General features: G+C 38.8%; 1 protein-coding gene across 1 annotated transcript in view; it reads right to left on the bottom strand.

Annotated features, from left to right (window-relative positions):
• Nucleotides 1-19449, bottom strand: part of NCMAP (non-compact myelin associated protein) — a 151020-nt gene that overhangs the window by 43743 nt on the left and 87828 nt on the right. The gene's annotated exons all lie outside the window — the stretch shown is intronic.

The raw sequence follows: 19449 nt of genomic DNA on the forward strand, positions 1-19449 counted from the left end.
TTATGTAGGTGTCGGCGGTATTAGGGGCAGCAGATTAGGGGTACATAGGGATAACGTAGGTGGCGGCGGTGTGCGGTCGACAGATTAGGGGTTAAAAAATTTTAATAGAGTGGCGACGATGTGGGGGGCCTCGGTTTAGGGGTACATAGGTAGTTTATGGGTGTTAGTGTACTTTAGAGCACAGTAGTTAAGAGCTTTATAAACCGGCGTTAGCCCAAAAAGCTCTTAACTACTGACTTTTTTCTGCGGCTGGAGTTTTGTCGTTAGATTTCTAACGCTCACTTCAGCCACGACTCTAAATACCAGCGTTAGAAAGATCCCATTGAAAAGATAGGATACGCAATTGACGTAAGGGGATCTGCGGTATGGAAAAGTCGCGGCTGCAAAGTGAGCGTTAGACCCTTTCCTGACTGACTCTAAATACCAGCGGTAGCCCAAAACCAGCGTTAGGAGCCTCTAACGCTGGTTTTGACGGCTAACGCGAAACTCTAAATCTAGCCGTAAATTAGCTAATTCATATACACAAATAATCTATAAAGAAACAGAGAAGGCGCCACATAGCATAATTCCGTATGGTATACCAAATCAAAAGTTGCAGCTCAAATGCACTCACGTGCAAGAAAGCACCAAGATGTGGTGCTGACTGGGCAAACCGGAACCTCAGAGTTGTCCGGTAAACTCTCCTCTCAGGCTAAAGCTCCCAGCAGCCAGGATAGTAGTCACCAGCAACGTTAAGGTGCATGGATGTCAGGAAAGGCACTATAACTCCTCCAGCAATTGGAGAGCTCCATGTGCATCAGGAAGGTCTGAGGTTTGCTTCTTGTCAGACATCATCTTGTTCACCACAACTGAATCTGTCAAATATCCTTATGTTTCTTCTTTACTGTATTTTATGTAATCTTATAAACAGAGATATAATATTATAAAGAGAATGGGAACCTCTTTATAATATTATATCTCTGTTTATAAGATTACATAAAATACAGTAAAGAAGAAACATAAGGATATTTGACAGATTCAGTTGTGGTGAACAAGATGATGTCTGACAAGAAGCAAACCTCAGACCTTCCTGATGCACATGGAGCTCTCCAATTGCTGGAGGAGTTATAGTGCCTTTCCTGACATCCATGCACCTTAACGTTGCTGGTGACTACTATCCTGGCTGCTGGGAGCTTTAGCCTGAGAGGAGAGTTTACCGGACAACTCTGAGGTTCCGGTTTGCCCAGTCAGCACCACATCTTGGTGCTTTCTTGCACCTGAGTGCATTTGAGCTGCAACTTTTGATTTGGTATACCATACGGAATTATGCTATGTGGCGCCTTCTCTGTTTCTTTATAGATTAATTAGTTGTGGACGGCCTTATACATTGAGGAGAGCTGCCTTACACCCCCATAACCATTGGGGACTCTGATAGAACTTTTGGACTTTTGATTTGTCTATTGGGACATTATCATTTATACAGGTTCTTTTTTCTGTAACCTTTTATATATTTTATATGCTTGTATGCCTATACAAATGTGATACTACTTTCTGATAATAATTAATATATTAAGAACTGTGTTTATCATCATCCTTGTATATCTAGTTACTTGGCATATTTAGATAGCGCCCCTATTTTATATATAATATTGTATTGCATATACCTTTTAATTGGGTGTGTATATATATATATATATATATATATATATATATATAAAATTTACTGATATACACAAATAAACCTTAAAAAGCAAATCTCATACATTTTATACTCTGCAGCTGGTAAATAAAGTAATTGGAAACACATTAAGGGAAAAACAATTTTATGTTATCATCAGTAAGGCTAAGGAGGAGTAATTATATCATTCTCATTGTCAGGGCAAATCGGCATGTATGCACGTCACTATGTACATCTGTAGGTGTAGGTGCATACCTTTATCAGCTTGTGCACTAATATAACACCTTTATTAATAGAGCTGTGAACAAAAACGCAAACACCAAAAAAACCACAATTATAGTTTCTGCAAAGTATAAGGGAACAGTGTATGTCACACATTCCTGAGTAAGAAAAATGTGTACAAATTCCATACAGGTCAGTACCTTCAGTTGAAAAATGTAAATGACAAAGTAAGTCGTTTTTGTTACTGAGTATATACTGTATATATATATATATATATATATATATATATATATATATATATATATATATATATATCACACTTGAAAAGAAAGGATCCCAAAATATATATGGGACCAAAGAAGGATAAGGCTGCACTGGTAACCACTTTTTAAACCAAACGTTTTTATTAAGAAGGAGATGGGAACTCTGGGTATGCCTATACATACAAAATAAATTGCAACAAAAAAAACAGACAACAGGCAGGGCTGATGGTGCACTTCACATTACTGCAGTGATCACAAAAAGAAAAAATAAAGTTCACTGTTCCATGCTAGCATGTACTCTCACAGCCAAAACTAGGCCGATTTAGCTTTCCGGGCACTTAGTGTAAATTACACGCTCCGGTAAGGAATCAATCAGGAACCGTCCTTAATAACCTGCTATAATCCGGGCACTTAGGTGTTAACACACGCTCCGGCAGATATATCAAAGTCCGGTCTGTTACTACTGCTAAAAAGATGCTGCTCCACTGAGTAAGATTTTGAGATACAGGCAGCAGAAATGGCAAATAGATTTTTACTAAGGGGCTACTCTAGAAGGCAGATTCGTAAAGGATGGATTAGGGCCAGACAAATGCCAAGAAATCAGGTGTTATATAGAAGTAATCAGCCTACAAAAGATGATAACCAAATACAATTGATTACAACTTATAATTCCAGTGGAATAAGCTTCGCAGCATACTAAATAAGCACTGGCACATAATGTCCAGTGATAGCACAGTGGCGAAATATATTTCTAAATATCCCCTGATGACGGCCAAGAGGGCCCCCAGCATTAGAGATAGACTTGTGCATACCGAATTTCAAAAAGAGGATCCTACAAATTGGCTGACTAGATCTCAGATGGTAAAAGGATGCCACCCGTGTGGCCAGTGTGTATATTGCAAGTACAAATCATCTAGCTTTAGCACAATAACCTCGGATAAACTCTATTACATTAATGAAAGAATCACGTGTAACACTAAAAGCGTAATCTACCGTCTACATTGTTCGTGTCCAAAGTTTTACATCGGTAAAACAACACGTGATCTGAAAGAGAGGGTTAGGGAGCACAGGGACAGTATCAAAGACAATGACCAGGATAGCCCTGTTGCCAGACACTTTCAGATATTCCATAATTCAATTTATGTACAACTAAAAGTACTTGGCATTGAACATGTGAGGCCTAAGAGGAGGGGGGGCAATGTGGATCAAATACTACTCCAGCATGAATCACGCTGGATGTATAGATTGAACACACTGTCCCCCACTGCCCTCAATGTAAAGATTGAATATGCATGCTTTTTATAATCCTGCAGTCATCTATACCAATAAGGTCATATGATTTATATGAAATGATTTGTTAACATGGCAAGGGGATCTTGGGTGAACATATAGACCTCCTATGTATATATCATGAAAAAATTTGACATATTTGCTGATAAAAACATTTGTAAATATTTGTAAGACAGCCATATAAATGTGTCACCTACAATGCATATGTTGTATAAAAGTTTATATTAAATTAACCAGACGTTATCCTATATGAGGCGTTGTATCCCTTTAAAATGTGGCCATAAGGGATTGGCAACAAAGTAACTGAACAAGTAATTAAGCACCTAAGGTGTAGGATCATCATACATCTGACGAAGCCCTAGTCCAACCCACAAAGGGGAGGGGCAAAACGCGTAATGTGTGGAGTCTAATCTGTACAGCAAAGGAGAACGCCACAGGTGAAGCTGTTTTGGGTGTACCTGTTCAAAAGTAGTGGCGATTCCGGTGAGTAGCAAGTGAAGAACCGCCTTGGCACAGACATCACGCAAAATATATAGAGGCAAGTGATATCCTGGAAGTATCAGCCCAAATCGTTGTAAAGGTGAAGGTAAGCCGTGCGGTCTTGCACCCGGTATTTGTTCCCTGAGGACTGTGTATAGCATACGGCCTGTTGAAAATCTGTCATCAGTCTATTCAAGACTAGTAGCAGACCGGACTTTGATATATCTGCCGGAGCGTGTGTTAACACCTAAGTGCCCGGATTATAGCAGGTTATTAAGGACGGTTCCTGATTGATTCCTTACCGGAGCGTGTAATTTACACTAAGTGCCCGGAAAGCTAAATTGGCCTAGTTTTGGCTGTGAGAGTACATGCTAGCATGGAACAGTGAACTTTATTTTTTCTTTTTGTGATCACTGCAGTAATGTGAAGTGCACTATCAGCACTGCCTGTTGTCTGGTTTTATGTTGAAATTTATTTTGTATGTATAGGCATACCCAGAGTTCCCATCTCCTTCTTAATAAAAACGTTTGGTTTAAAAAGTGGTTACCAGTGCAGCCTTGTCCTTCTTTGGTCCCATATGTATTTTGGGATCCTTTCTTTTCAAGTGTGATATATATTATTTGGGACGCTAGCACGGTATATATACTCCCCTCATACAACCTGAGTGCCCCCTTACTTGTTAAAATAATATATATATATATATATATATATATATATATAATTTTTTTTTCATCATATTAATTATATTATATTAAACTTCTCCATTGATCCGTCTCCACTGTTCTTTCTGCTTAACTATACTCCCCAAAATACAAAAGCATCCTATTTAAAATCATGTTAAATTTTGCAAAACGTATTATTCCTTGCTATTGGAAACAACCCCAATGCCCCTCCCTCTTTGAGTAGAACAAAATTGTGCCAAAAACCCTTAAAGGGATACTCAAGTCAAGTTTAAACTTTCATGATTCAGATAGATCATGCAATTTTAAGCAACTTTTCAATTTACTTCCATTAACAAAATGTGCACAGTCTTTTTATATTTACACTTTTTAAATCACCAGCTCCTACTGAGCATGTGCAAGAATTCCCAGAATATACTTATATGCATTTGTGAAAGCTGTTACAGTTCAGATCTTGGCTAATCAGAGCCCTACATGTGTGCAATCTATAAATTCCATCCCCTCACAGGTTCAATCAATGCCGAAGATTGGACACCTCTTACTTCTCTAATGCACTGGCTCAGACCCTCTCAAAGGCTAAGCGCCTCTTAGTCTTTCCCAAAAAACAAAAAAATTATTATATATTTTCCACTTCGGAATTGACCGATTTGTACATGAAAGTGGTGCTTTTTAAAGTGTCCAAATAAGGACAACTGGTGACAGATGTGCAATGAATCAATTCAATATTTTGTAACACTGAAGAATTCACACACATTTTAAAGGGATATTAAACAGCATGAGATTGCAATTGTAACATTTTTCTGTAACTTAAAGTGAAGGTAAAGTTAGCCTTTATTAACTACAATCTACCATTTATCATTATCACCTTACTCTAGTCGCTAAGTTATTTTTGTTATTTTTCAGGTATTTTACTTAAAAAAATCTATTTCCAATTCCCTACCGTTTGGGTCCTGACTCCTCCCAAGCCCTACTTCCTTCTTCAGCGATCCCACCCGCTTTCTCCGCCTCTAAAATGCGCGTTCACGGATCCGGAATAAAATGAGCATGCGCTACTCGCGATCCTAATTTTCAATGCGCATGCGCTACTTGCCGATGTCAAGAGATTTGCTTGTCCGCATCCGTAATAAGCAGATGTGAGGACGCAGTAAGGCTGGGATTCCTAACTGGCAGTAGGACGCATGCGCAAAACAGGAGCGCGCGTGGGTATCAAGATAAGGAAAAAATCAATGGCGCATGCACTTTACAGTAAAGGGGCGGGTGACGTAGTTTGACGGTCGCCTAACGGACGAAAAATCAGTTGGCTAGGAAAAACATGTGATCGAAAGGGAAAAAAATTATATATTTACGGGTTGAATTTGTGCACGGGTAGAAACAGCTTTATAAAGGTGATATCTTTCTTAATACTCATTAATATAAAATCTGATGAATGAAAGTTATAGTGTTTTTCCACACATAAGGCTATACTACATAGACATTGGGGGAACTTTACCATCACTTTAATTCTGAAAATTACTTTTCTATAGTGGTTGACAACTTGTTAAGCTTAAAGGGATAGATAAGTCAAAATTAAACTTACATGATTTAGATAGAGCATGTCATTTTAAAACACTATTTCTATTTTCAAATGTGCTTTGTTCTCTTGGTATCCCTTGTTGAAAAAGAATACACACATATCCTACACTAGTGGGAGCTGCTGCTGATTGGTGCCTGTACACATTTGTCTCTTGTGATTGGCTGACTAGATGTGTTCATCTTGCTGCCAGCAGCACAATGCTGTTCCTTCAGCAAAGGATAACAAGAGAATGAAGCAAATTTGGTAATAGAAGTAAATTGGAAAGTTGTTTAAAATTGTATGTTCTATCTAAATCATGAAAGAAAATGATGGGGTTTCATGTCCCTTTAAAGGGACAGGTTACCCAAAATGTTCTTCCCTTTAATTTGTTCTCATTAATCAACTTTACCTGCTGGAGTGTATTAAATTGTTTACAAGTATTTCCTTTACCCTTATATTGGCATTTGAAATAGTTGATTTAGCCTGTGGTATCCCCACCTATACTGAAAGTTTCTAGTCTTAGGTCCAAACAAAAATAAGCTGTTTAAACACAGCCAGCAGAAAAAAATTACACTTCCAGTAGGGTATAGAAGAGATAAGGTAATAAAATGTTAATGTTCCATTGTTCTCTAGAAGTATTTGGTATACAGACAGATAAAAGACAAGGAAGCATGTATGTGTACACAATGCGATAAAGTAATGAGATCTGATTATACCTGCAAGCTCAACCCATTTTATTAGGTTCTGGCTTCAAAACACAAAATCAGCTATTTCATATACACAAATAAAAATTAAAAAAGCTAATTCTCGCTATTGATACATATCAATAGCGCTAAGTTCCTCATAGCAAGAAATTGGAAATCCTCACTAATACTGTTAACACAAATGTGGGTAGACAGAACAACAGAGCTACTCTCACTGAAAGAATACGGCTTCCTTAAGAGAAACAAGCTTGCCTATTTTGCCGACATTAAGTTCTACTGGGAACAGTCCCTAACAAACCACAACTCTTCAACATAGAACCATGACGTATTAATGTAGGAAACAGAACCATCACACTACTACCTACATCATAGATCCACATTATGTATAAACACAAACAGAGGTCTCCTTCCTATTCCCTTTCTTCCTTTCCCAACAAAACCCTTTGTTCCCTTGTTTCTTTTCTTGACCCTTCTTTCCCTTTCAAGCACATTTTCTCTCTCTAACATTCACATTCCTAAATCTCTTCCACACCATTCTTCACTCAACATCTGTTATCCCACTATAATGTCAGGTTGTTTTTTATTCTCTTAAACTACTAAACAAGGATATAGACTTTCCAAAACACAAACTTACAAAATGTTACACACTCCAGTTTTGAAACAAAGCTGAAAGGACTTCACCCCTATTTGTACTTAGAGAACTTATCTTTAATATGTAACAATTATCAGGGGATTTCCTTTCACCTTCCCATTTCTTGTTGTTAATATTGTTTTGAATAAAAAAAAACAATAAATATAAAAAAATAACAAAAAAAGCATATTCTCATAGATTTTATACTGTGCAGTTGGTAAAAACAAAAGTAATTGGAAACACATTGGGCTAGACTTCGAGTGTAGCGCAATATTGTGCTCAGGTGAGAGTGATATTTGCGTTCCACCCAGTAATACCAGCGCACACAAATGTGCGCTGGTATTAAAAGTGTGACGCAATGCAAACGCCACCTCGCGTTCGCATTGCACGGAAGCCAATTGCTCACAAGAGTGTGCTTCCATAGGCTTTAATGGGAGCCTCATTTTCATTCCAACAGACATGGTAAACCACCTAGCGCAGCGTAGGGGGCAAATCGCGCAGCAATAAATATATATGCATATATACATATATATTTATGTGTTTATATGTGTATATACACATATAAACACATAATTATATATGTATATAAGCATATACATATATATTTATAGAGAAAACACAGTACCCCATTAACCACCATGTAGAAGCACTTTTAGTGCCCCGCATCCCTTCACTTTAACCCCTTATAACTGCTTTGTGCAGTTTTTTATTTTTTAAAATAAAGATGCTCATATTTTTATGGGGGCAATTGGGGCAACTTTTTTCATTAACCAGAGATCTGATCTCTGGTTAATGCTTTCTAGCGCTGAGTGTAAAAGTGAGCTAGCGGTAGCATTAACCAGCCACTTGTAATGGCTGGTTATTTAACATTTTCCGGTAAAGGGACAAATTTGCCTCTTTACCAGTGAGCGTTAAGATAGCGCCTCACTTGTAATCTAGCCCATTAAGGGAAAAACTATTTTACAATATACTGTCCCTTTAAGTTGTCTGTTGTTCTGTCTATGGGGGGTAGTTATCAAGCCGTCTACTTTTCTGGCTTCGCCGGCCCAATACGCCCACCTAAGCTCGCCTCACATCGCCGCCGCGGACCTGAAAAAATACGCCTAAGTTATCAAATAAAGCTGTCAAAAAGCCGCGGGGCGATGAGCAGCGGACTGTGAGAGTTATCACTCATCCAATCTCGCTGCTCTTCGGCTTTTTCCCAGCTTTATTGCTAGCCTGTCACTAAGCACCCACACTAAACTACACTGTTCTATCCCTATACCGGCGCCCCAGGAGCCTCCCGCAACTAAATAAAGTTACTAACCCCTAAACCGCCGCTCCTAGACCCTGCCGCAACTCTTATAAATGTATTAACCCCTAAACCGCCGCTCCCGGACACCGCTGCCACCTACAGTATACCTAGTAACCCCTATCCTGCGCCCCCTACACCGTCGCCCTCTATTATAAAGTTATTAACCCCTATCCTGCTGATCCCACACCTCTCCGCAACTAAATAAATAGTTTAACCCCTAAACCGCCGCTCCCTGAACCCGCCGCAAACTATATTAAACCTATTAACCCCTATCCTGCCCCCCCTACACCGTCGCCACCTATAATACATTTATTAACCCCTAATCTGCCTCCCCTACACCGTCGCCCCCTATAATATATTTATTAACCCCTATCCTGCCCCCCACTACGCCGCCGCCACTGTAATAAAATTATTAACCCCTAAATCTAAGTCTAACCCTAACGCCCCCCCTAACTTAAATATTAATTAAATAAATCTAAATAAATTAACTCTTATTAACTAAATGAATCCTATTTAAAACTAAATACTTACCTTTAAAATAAACCCTAATATAGCTACAATATAAATAATAATTATATTCTAGCTATCTTAGGATTTATTTATATTTTACAGGTACCTTTCAATTTATTTTAACTAGGTACAATAGCTATTAAATAGTTATTAACTATTTAATAGCTTACCTAGCTAAACGAAACTGAAATTTACCTGTAAAATAAATCCTAACCTAAGTTACAATTACACCTAACACTACACTATACTTTAATAAATTATTCCTATTTAAAAATAAATACTTACCTGTAAAATAAACCCTAAGATAGCTACAATATAATTAATAATTATATTGTAGCTATCTTAGGATTTATATTTATTTTACAGGTAACTTTGTATTTATTTTAGCTAGTTAGAATAGTTATTAAATAGTTATAAACTATTTAATAACTACCTAGCTAAAAGAAATACAAAATTACCTGTAAAATAAATCCTAACCTAAGTTACAATTTAACCTAATACTACACTATCATTAAATTAATTAAATAAACTACCTACAAATAACTACAATTAAATACAATTACATAAACTAACTAAAGTACAAAAAATAAAAAAAAGCTAAGTTACAAAAAAATAAAAAAATAAGTTACAAACATGTTAAAAATATTACAACAATTTTAAGCTACTTACACCTAATCTAAGCCCCCTAATAAAATAACAAACCCCCCCCAAAATAATAAAATGCCCTACCCTATTCTAAATTAAATAAAGTTCAAAGCTCTTTTACCTTACCAGCCCTTAAAAGGGCCATTTGTGGGGGCATGCCCCAAAGAAAACAGCTCTTTTGCCTGTAAAAGAAAAATACAACCCCCCCAACATTAAAACCCACCACCCACATACCCCTAATCTAACCCAAACCCCCCTTACAAAAATCTAACACTAATCCCCTGAAGATCATCCTACCTTGAGTCGTCTTCACTCAGCCGAGCAGCGATGGAACCGAAGTGGACATCCGGAGCGGAAGAAGTTAATCCTCCAAGCGGCGCTGAAGAAATCTTCCATCCGATGAAGTCATCATCCAGGCGGCGCTGAAGAAAAGTCTTCGATCCGGCCGATGTCATCTTCAAAGAGGCGCTGAAGAGGTCTTCTATCCGGGCGATGTCATCTTCCAAGCCGGGTCTTGAATCTTCCTTCCGCCGACGCGGAACCTCCTTCTTCACCGACGGACTACGACGAATGAAGGCTCCTTTAAGGGACGTCATCCAAGATGGCGTCCCCTCAATTCCGATTGGCTGATAGGATTCTATCAGCCAATCGGAATTAAGGTAGGAAAAATCTGATTGGCTGATGGAATCAGCCAATCAGATTGAGCTCGCATTCTATTGGCTGTTCCGATCAGCCGATAGAATGCGAGCTCAATCTGATTGGCTGATCGGATCAGCCAATCGGATTGAACTTGATTCTGATTGGCTGACTCCATCAGCCAATCAGAATATTCCTACCTTAATTCCGATTGGCTGATAGAATCCTATCAGCCAATCGGAATTGAGGGGACGCCATCTTGGATGACGTCCCTTAAAGGAGCATTCATTCGTCGTAGTCCGTCGGTGAAGAAGGAGGTTCCGCGTCGGCGGGAGGAAGATTCAAGACCCGGCTTGGAAGATGACATCGCCCGGATAGAAGACCTCTTCAGCGCCTCTTTGAAGATGACATCGGCCGGATCGAAGACTTTTCTTCAGCGCCGCCTGGATGATGACTTCATCGGATGGAAGATTTCTTCAGCGCCGCTTGGAGGATTAACTTCTTCCGCTCCGGATGTCCACTTCGGTTCCATCGCTGCTCGGCTGAGTGAAGACAAGGTAGGATGATCTTCAGGGGATTAGTGTTAGGTTTTTGTAAGGGGGGTTTGGGTTAGATTAGGGGTATGTGGGTGGTGGGTTTTAATGTTGGGGGGGGTTGTATTTTTCTTTTACAGGCAAAAGAGCTGTTTTCTTTGGGGCATCCCCCCACAAATGGCCCTTTTAAGGGCTGGTAAGGTAAAAGAGCTTTGAACTTTATTTAATTTAGAATAGGGTAGGGCATTTTTTTATTTTGGGGGGGTTTGTTATTTTATTAGGGGGCTTAGATTAGGTGTAAGAACCTTAAAATTGTTGTAATATTTTTAACATGTTTGTAACTTATTTTTTTATTTTTTTGTAACTTAGCTTTTTTTATTTTTTGTACTTTAGTTAGTTTATGTAATTGTATTTAATTGTAGTTATTTGTAGGTAGTTTATTTAATTAATTTAATGATAGTGTAGTATTAGGTTTAATTGTAACTTAGGTTAGGATTTATTTTACAGGTAATTTTGTATTTCTTTTAGCTAGGTAGTTATTAAATAGTTAATAACTATTCTAACTAGCTAAAATAAATACAAAGTTACCTGTAAAATAAATATAAATCTTAAGATAGCTACAATGTAATTATTAATTATATTGTAGCTATCTTAGGGTTTATTTTACAGGTAAGTATTTATTTTTAAATAGGAATAATTTATTAAAGTATAGTGTAGTGTTAGGTGTAATTGTAACTTAGGTTAGGATTTATTTTACAGGTAAATTTCAGTTTCTTTTAGCTAGGTAAGCTATTAAATAGTTAATAACTATTTAATAGCTATTGTACCTAGTTAAAATAAATTGAAAGGTACCTGTAAAATATAAATAAATCCTAAAATAGCTAGAATATAATTATTATTTATATTGTAGCTATATTAGGGTTTATTTTAAAGGTAAGTATTTAGTTTTAAATAGGATTCATTTAGTTAATAAGAGTTAATTTATTTAGATTTATTTAATTAATATTTAAGTTAGGGGGGGCGTTAGGGTTAGGGTTAGACTTAGGTTTAGGGGTTAATAATTTTATTACAGTGGCGGCGGCGTAGTGGGGGCAGGATAGGGGTTAATAAATTTATTATAGGTGGCGACGGTGTAGGGGGGGCAGGATAGGGGTTAATACATTTAATATAGGTTGTGGCGGGTTCAGGGAGCGGCGGTTTAGGGGTTAATACATTTATTATAGTTGCGGTGGGCTCCGGGAGCAGCGGTTTAGGGGGTAATAACTTTATTTAGTTGCGGCGGTGTAGGGGGGGACAGATTAGTGGTGTTTAGACTCGGGGTACATGTTAGGGTGTTAGGTGTAGACAGCTCCCATAGGAATCAATGGGATGTCTGTCAGCAGCGAACTTGTACTTTCGCTATGGTCAGACTCCCATTGATTCCTATGGGATCCGCCTCCTCCAGGGGTGGCGGTTTGAAAACCAGGTACGCTGGGCCGTAAAAGTGCCGAACGTACCTGCTAGTTTTTTGATAACTAGCAAAAGTAGTGAGAATGTGCCGCACTTGTGTGCGGAACATCTGGAGTGACGTAAGAATCGATCTGTGTCGGACTGAGTCCGGCGGATCGAAGCTTACGTCACAAAATTCTACTTTTGCCGGTCTCGAGCCTTTGATAACTAAGGCGTATCAGCCTCGCCACAAATACGCTGCGGAATTCCAGCGTATTTGAGGTTGACGGCTTGATAACTACCCCCCTAACTCTCTTGCTGAGGACAATTAGGGACAGATAATAACAGGCAATAAAAGAGACTGTACAAACAAGGCTGTGTGAAACACAGGGTTATTAAAGTAATTATCCATGCATCCTTGTTTACCCAGTCTCTTATATTGCATGCCCCTAAGTTCATGGATGGCGGTGTCCATAACTTTATAGTAACTAAACCTTTACACTTATATATCTTCAATATTTATACAACTTATATAATGTTAAAATGCATCTACATACTATTCTCATTCTAATCATTATATCTATATAAAAGTCACTTTAAAGAGATATTAAACAGTAAATAAATGCGAGACATAATGGTGTATTCAAAGCAAAGATCGGCCTTAGAATAATAATATGTAGCTGTATTTTAAAGGATAGTCAAGTAAAAAATAAAATTTCATGATTCAGATAGGGCATGCAATTTTAAACAACTTTCCAATTTACTTTTATCATCAATTTTGCTTTGTTCTCTTGGTATTCTAAGTTGAAATCTAACCCTAGGTTGGCTCATATGCTAATTTCTAAGCCCGTGAAGGCCGCCTCTTATCTGAATGTATTTGACAATTTTTCACAACTAGAGGGTGTTAGCTCATGTGTGTCATATAGATAACATTGTGACAAGGAATATCTTGCTTTCTGTCAGGAGGTATATTTGTTACCTATCCTTCTCATATTATTATTATTTTTAGGTATTTGTAGAGCGCCAACAGATTCCGCAGCGCTGTAAACATAGTCGGTATACAGGATAGCTTTTGTAGGGATCAAGTGGGTAGAGGACCCTGCGGAGATTTTCACTGTTGTAGTCAGCTCTTATGAAGGCGATCTGCAAACAGCTGGGCTCATAGGCTTACATTCTAAGGGGTTCAAAGGGAAAGCAATGGAGTTAGGAAAGGTTAGTGTTGGTTGTATGCATCCCTGAATAGTAGAGTTTTTAGGGAATGCTTGAAGCTGGTAAAACTAGGGGAGAGTCTTGTGGAGTGAGGCAGGGAGTTCCACAAGATGTGGGCCAGTCTGGAGAAGTCCTGTAAACGGGAATGTGAGGAAGTAACAAGAGAGGAGGAGATCGAAGGGGACGGGAGGGAGAGTATCTGGAGACAAGTTCTGAAATGTAGGGGGGAGCAGTGCAGTTGAGGGCTTTGTATGTCAGAGTGAGGATTTTGTGTTTAGTCCTAGAGGCAAGAGGAAGCCAGTGAAGGTATTGGCAGAGAGGTACAGCAGATGAAGAGCGACGAGTAAGGAAGATGAGCTTGGCAGAGGCATTCATAATGGATTGTAAAGGAGCTATGCGGCAGCTAGGTAGACCAGAGAGGACGGAGTTGCAGTAGTCGAGGTGAGAAAGCATGAGACAGTGGATTAAAATCTTAGTTGTATCTTGTCTAATTTTAGCCAAGGACTGAATGTGAGGCGTGAAGGAAAGATCTGAGTCAAGTGTGACCCCAAGACATCGGGCATGCAGGGTAGGGGTAATGATGGAATTATCAACAGTTATAGAAAATTAGGGGTGGAGACATTGGAAGAAGGGGGAAAAATAAGGAGTTAAGTTTTGGAGAGATTTAGCTTAAGGTAGTGAGAGGACATACAAGATGAGATATGAGAAAGACAGTTAGTGACACGGGTTAGTAAGGAAGGAGGTAGGTCTGGTGCAGAGAGGTAGATTTGGGTGTCTACGGCATACAAATGATATTGAAACCCATGGGACTTTATTAAGGAACCTAATGATGACATGTAGATTGAAAAGAGAAGGGGACCGAGGACAGAGCCTTGAGGTACCCCAATAGAGAGTGGTAACGGGGCAGAGGATGCTCCGGAGAAGGCTACACTAAATGTACAGTTAGTCAGATAGAAAGAGAACCACAAGAGAGCTGTGTCGCAGATGCCGAAGGATTGGAGGGTTTGTAGCAGAAGAGGGTGGTCAACAGTGTCAAAGGCTGCAGACAGGTCAAGGAGGATAAGCAGAGAGAAGTGGCCTTTGGATTTTGCTGTAAGTAGGTCATTGGTAACCTTGACAATTGCTGTCTCTGTAGAGTGATGGGGACAACATCCAGATTGCAGTGGGTCAAGAAGAGAGTTTAGTGTAAGGAAATGGGATAGACATGCGTATACTAGCTTTTCGAGGAGCTTTGAGGCAAGAGGGAGTAGTGAAATAGGGCGGTAGTTGAATCGAGGGAAGGTTTTTTGAGGATAGGTGTGACTAGTGCATGTTTTAGAGATGAGGGAAATATACCAGTGCTAAGGGAGAGGTTGAAAATGTGTGTGAGTATGGGGGTGAGGGTAGAAGAGAGGGAGGGGAGTAGCTGTGAGGGGATGGGGTCAAGGGGACAGGTAGTGAGGTGGGAGGACAGTATAAGGGTAGAAACGTTGTCCTCGTTAACAGGGGCAAAAGAGCTGCATTTTTTGGATATTTGGGTTTTGGATGATTGTGAGCTTTTGAGGGGGTGGGAGATTGGTAGTATGTTGAGAGCTGATTTCACTTCTGATGGAGTTAATTTTGTTATTGAAGTGGCTGGCAAAATCTTGAGCTGAGAGAGAAATTGTATTAGGAGGTGGGGGTGGGCGGAGAAGAGTATTGAATGTGGAGAACAGACGTTTTGGGTTAGAGGAAAGAGTAGAGATGAGATTAGAGAAGTATTGTTGCTTATAAAGATATAGGGCAGAATAGTAGGAGTTCAGGATGAACTTGTAGTGAAGAAAGTCAGCTGAACTCCGAGATTTCCTCCAGTGTCGATCAGCAGTACGGGAACATCTGCGTAGGTACCGTGTCAGAGGAGTATGCCAGGGCTGAGGATGAGAGTGTGGTTTCTGAGCTATGGTTGGAGGGGCCAGATTGTCAATGACCGATGTAAGGGTGGAGTTATACTGGCAGATAGATTGGTCAGGGCAGGAAAATGAGGTGATGGATGAGAGGAGAGGTTTGAGAGAGCTAGCATGCTGTTGCAGATCTAATGACTTAGTGCTTCTGTGAAGTTTGGTGTGAGGGGTAGAGGGAGGGGGAGTTGTAGGTAGGGAAGTAATGTTGCAAGTTAGGAGATGATGGTCAGAGAGAGGAAAAGGAGAGTTTGTGAAATTTGAGATAGTGCATCAATAGGTGAAAATCAGATCAAGGGAATGACCATCTTTGTGAGTGGGAGAGTCAGTCCATTGTGACAGGCCGAAAGAGGAAGTGAGTTGAAGAAGTTGTTTTGCAGAGGAGGCAGTGGGATTGTCAAGAGGGATGTTGAAGTCGCCAAGAATGAGTGCAGGGGTGTCTGAGGAAAGGAAATAAGGAAGCCAGGCAGCAAAGTGATCTACAAATTGAGTTGGGGAGCCAGGGGGGCGGTATATGACTGCAACACGTATAGAGAGGGGAGAGACTAAATGAATCAGGTGTGCTTCAAATGAAGAAAATGTGAGTGAAGAGAAGGGCTGTATTTGTTGAAAGGTGCAACGAGAGGGAAGTAAAATACCAACACCACCTCCTTATCTATTGCCAGACCTAGGAGTGTGGCTGAAATGGAGACCCCCATGTGACAGTGCAGCAGTGGATCCTGTGTCTGAAGCAGAGAGCCAGGTTTCTGTAAGAGCCAGAAGGTTAAGAGAGTGGGAGATAAAGAGATCATGGAAAGAAGTGAGCTTGTTGCAAAAAGAGCGAGAGTTCCAGAGTGCACAAGTGAAGGGGGAGGTGGTTTTAGATGTAAGGGGAATGCGATTAAGGTTACCAGAGTTTTGTTTATGAAGTCTATTGAGCAGGAGGGAGAGTGACATGAGATGAGAAGAAGATTTTCAGTAATGAGACTGTTTTTGGGCTGAAGTGCAGGGGGGAGAGAGAGTGTTTAGGAATAGGTAAAGTTCATGAGTACAACAGTAAGGTGAGTATAAGAGAGATGGGCTAATGAACAGTGCAGGTGGAGAGGGAGAAGGAGTAATTGAGTAATGCAGTTTGTTATAGAGACAAAAGGTAGAAAAAAGGAGTATAAAGATATTGAGCATTATTATGAAAGTGGGAACCAAGTAAACATATAAGACACAGTGTTACAGCAGCACTTGCAAAAGGATACAATGAGATACATAAAATACAGTATTACAAGAGTACTTGCCTTGTGTCTTGCCCCTTGCCCAATCCTTGTTCAATTCTTGTATAATTCTTAAATTAGTGCCTCACTTCTAAAATGTTCACTTTAGAAATGTGAACATATGCTATTGTTAAAATGTACACTGCCCAGGCAATGCACCCCCTGTGCAATGCACCTCCCAAACTAGTGTGAAATATATACAAGAAAAAAAGCCTTGAAAGAAGGTGAAACGCATTAATTAAGGGACCTTATCTGTACCCAAGTAGGCTCAGGAGCAATTTGAGCCATATCTCTGCACAGAGAATTCATTCTATACCTCCCTTAGGGCTAACTTCTAATAGCCGTTTTTCGAGAGCTGCCATTGGCCAGAACGCTGCACGTGATCGGAAAGTCACACGTGACGCGGAAGTCACAGGAACCGACATTTCTGAAAGCTCAGCCGATGACTACACAGAGCTAAGTTTTGGATCAAGGTACGCAGAAGCGTTTGAAGAGCATTCAAGTTTTTATACACGGAGGAGCTGAGACGCTGCCAGATTGAAAAACCTAAGAGAAGGATAGGTAACAAATATACCTCCTGACAGTAAGCAAGATATTCCTTATCCTCCTTTCCCCTTACACCCACAGAGAGTGGGAGGCCTGATAAGTAATAGATGACATCAGGTCCGCTGTAAGAAAATATTTCATTTATTACCAAACTGCTCAATACGGAGCATCCAATTCCTGACTTATTCATATGGTGGTCTCTATATGGTGGTGTTTATTTTTAAATGATTTATGGTTTTTATTAGTTTGATTAATAATATATTTATTATTTAAAGTTATTGTAATTACGCATGCATCAATGAATATATTTTAATATACAATAAGTATTTTATAGTGACCGGTCACTTGATTATAGAACATATGTATTAACATTTTATAAATATAGTATATGACATTATATGGTGATAATAAATTTGCATTTTTTTTGGATATCCTCTTTCTGGTTGTGATCATTTTTAAGCTTGATTAGCGCTGTTCCATACCCCCCTATCTTTAAAATACAAGTCTGTTAAAAGAACAGAAATAAGGGGGCAGTCTGTTGATGATTAGATACAAGGTAATCACAGAGGTAAAAAGTGTATTAATATAACTGTGTTGGTTATGAAAATCTGAAGGATGGGTAATAAAGGGATTATCTATATTTTTAAACAATAAAAATGTTGATTTAGACTGCCCCTTTAACATTATATTAGTTGTATAAATATTGAAGATATAAATGTAAAGGTTTAGTTTCTATAAAGTACTCTAGATTCTATAAAGCAATAGGCACTGCCATGTTTGAAATAGATTCTATTTATCTCTGTCTTCTATGGAGAACAATTAGGGAAAGCTATATAAACGAGGCAATAAAGTAGATTTGTGTAAACAAGGCTGTGTGGAAACCCAAACAACCTTGTGTGTATTAGTCTATTTTATTGCCTGTTTTATATCTGTTCCTAATTGTTTGCAGCAGGACAGCAAGATAAGGTTAAAACTTTAGACATGGCATTAATTACAGGAAAAGGGGACAAAATAAATAATGAAAGTATATTACAATTTGTTTAACTACACATAATCATATTTATATTACAATATCATACTGTTTAATATTCCTTTAAGTGTTAAGTATTCAGGTTTTCAAGAGATCAAGGTTAGTACATTAGGTTAGGTTAACAAATCCTACAATAAAGTTACTCAAAAAGTGTTTCTGATGAATTGGAATAATGTTGTTAAATAATCTCTATACAATGTATTAGGGTAGTTTATGTGGTCTGAATCAATTTGAACAACAATCTAACTGGATTTTCTGATAGATTCTAAGGGCTTTGAATTTTTAAAATCCCAGCAATAAGCTATGAGAGGTTCTTCACAGGGTATAGACCCAAGGAGTGAAAGAGAAGATTGTAAAGCTGGTGATGGAGAGAGAAAGGGAACGAGGAGTGAAAAGCTATTAGGTGGTAATAGCTAGAACAGAGTAGACAGTATTGAAAATGGTAAAGACAGGAAAAATATTGCTATAATTCTACATCTGCTCATATAACCAACTTGCAAACACTTTTTGCTTAAGAAGTTTTTACTTAGCGTGAAATGTTTGTGCAAAAATTTTCAGGACTCTTCAGTTCTGGCTGTTTATCAGGATAAATATTTAAATCCCCTAACTTGATGAAGAGAGTCATTGTGTGTCCTCACAGCCCATACATAGCATGTGACTTCTGAAAACACATCCCAGCTGTATCTCTGCTATGTAGCCCACAGTCTTTCACATTTCTATAAAGAATTTAAAGGGATTTGAAAGTCAAAATTAAACTTCCATGGTTTAAAAAGAGGTTCTAATTTTAAGAGTTATACTTTCCGTATAACTTCAATTTTCAAATTTACTTTGTTCTTATGATATCTTTTGTTGAAAAAGATGCCTAGCCTTTGGAATATCAATGGAAAACTGGGAACTAGTTGTAATTGGTGGCTTCACACATATTCCTCTTGTCATTGGCTCACTAGATGTGTTTAGCTGGATCCCAGTAGTACATTGC

The sequence above is a fragment of the Bombina bombina genome, chromosome 3, assembly GCF_027579735.1.
Source record: "Bombina bombina isolate aBomBom1 chromosome 3, aBomBom1.pri, whole genome shotgun sequence".
Taxonomy (NCBI): Eukaryota; Metazoa; Chordata; class Amphibia; order Anura; family Bombinatoridae; genus Bombina; species Bombina bombina.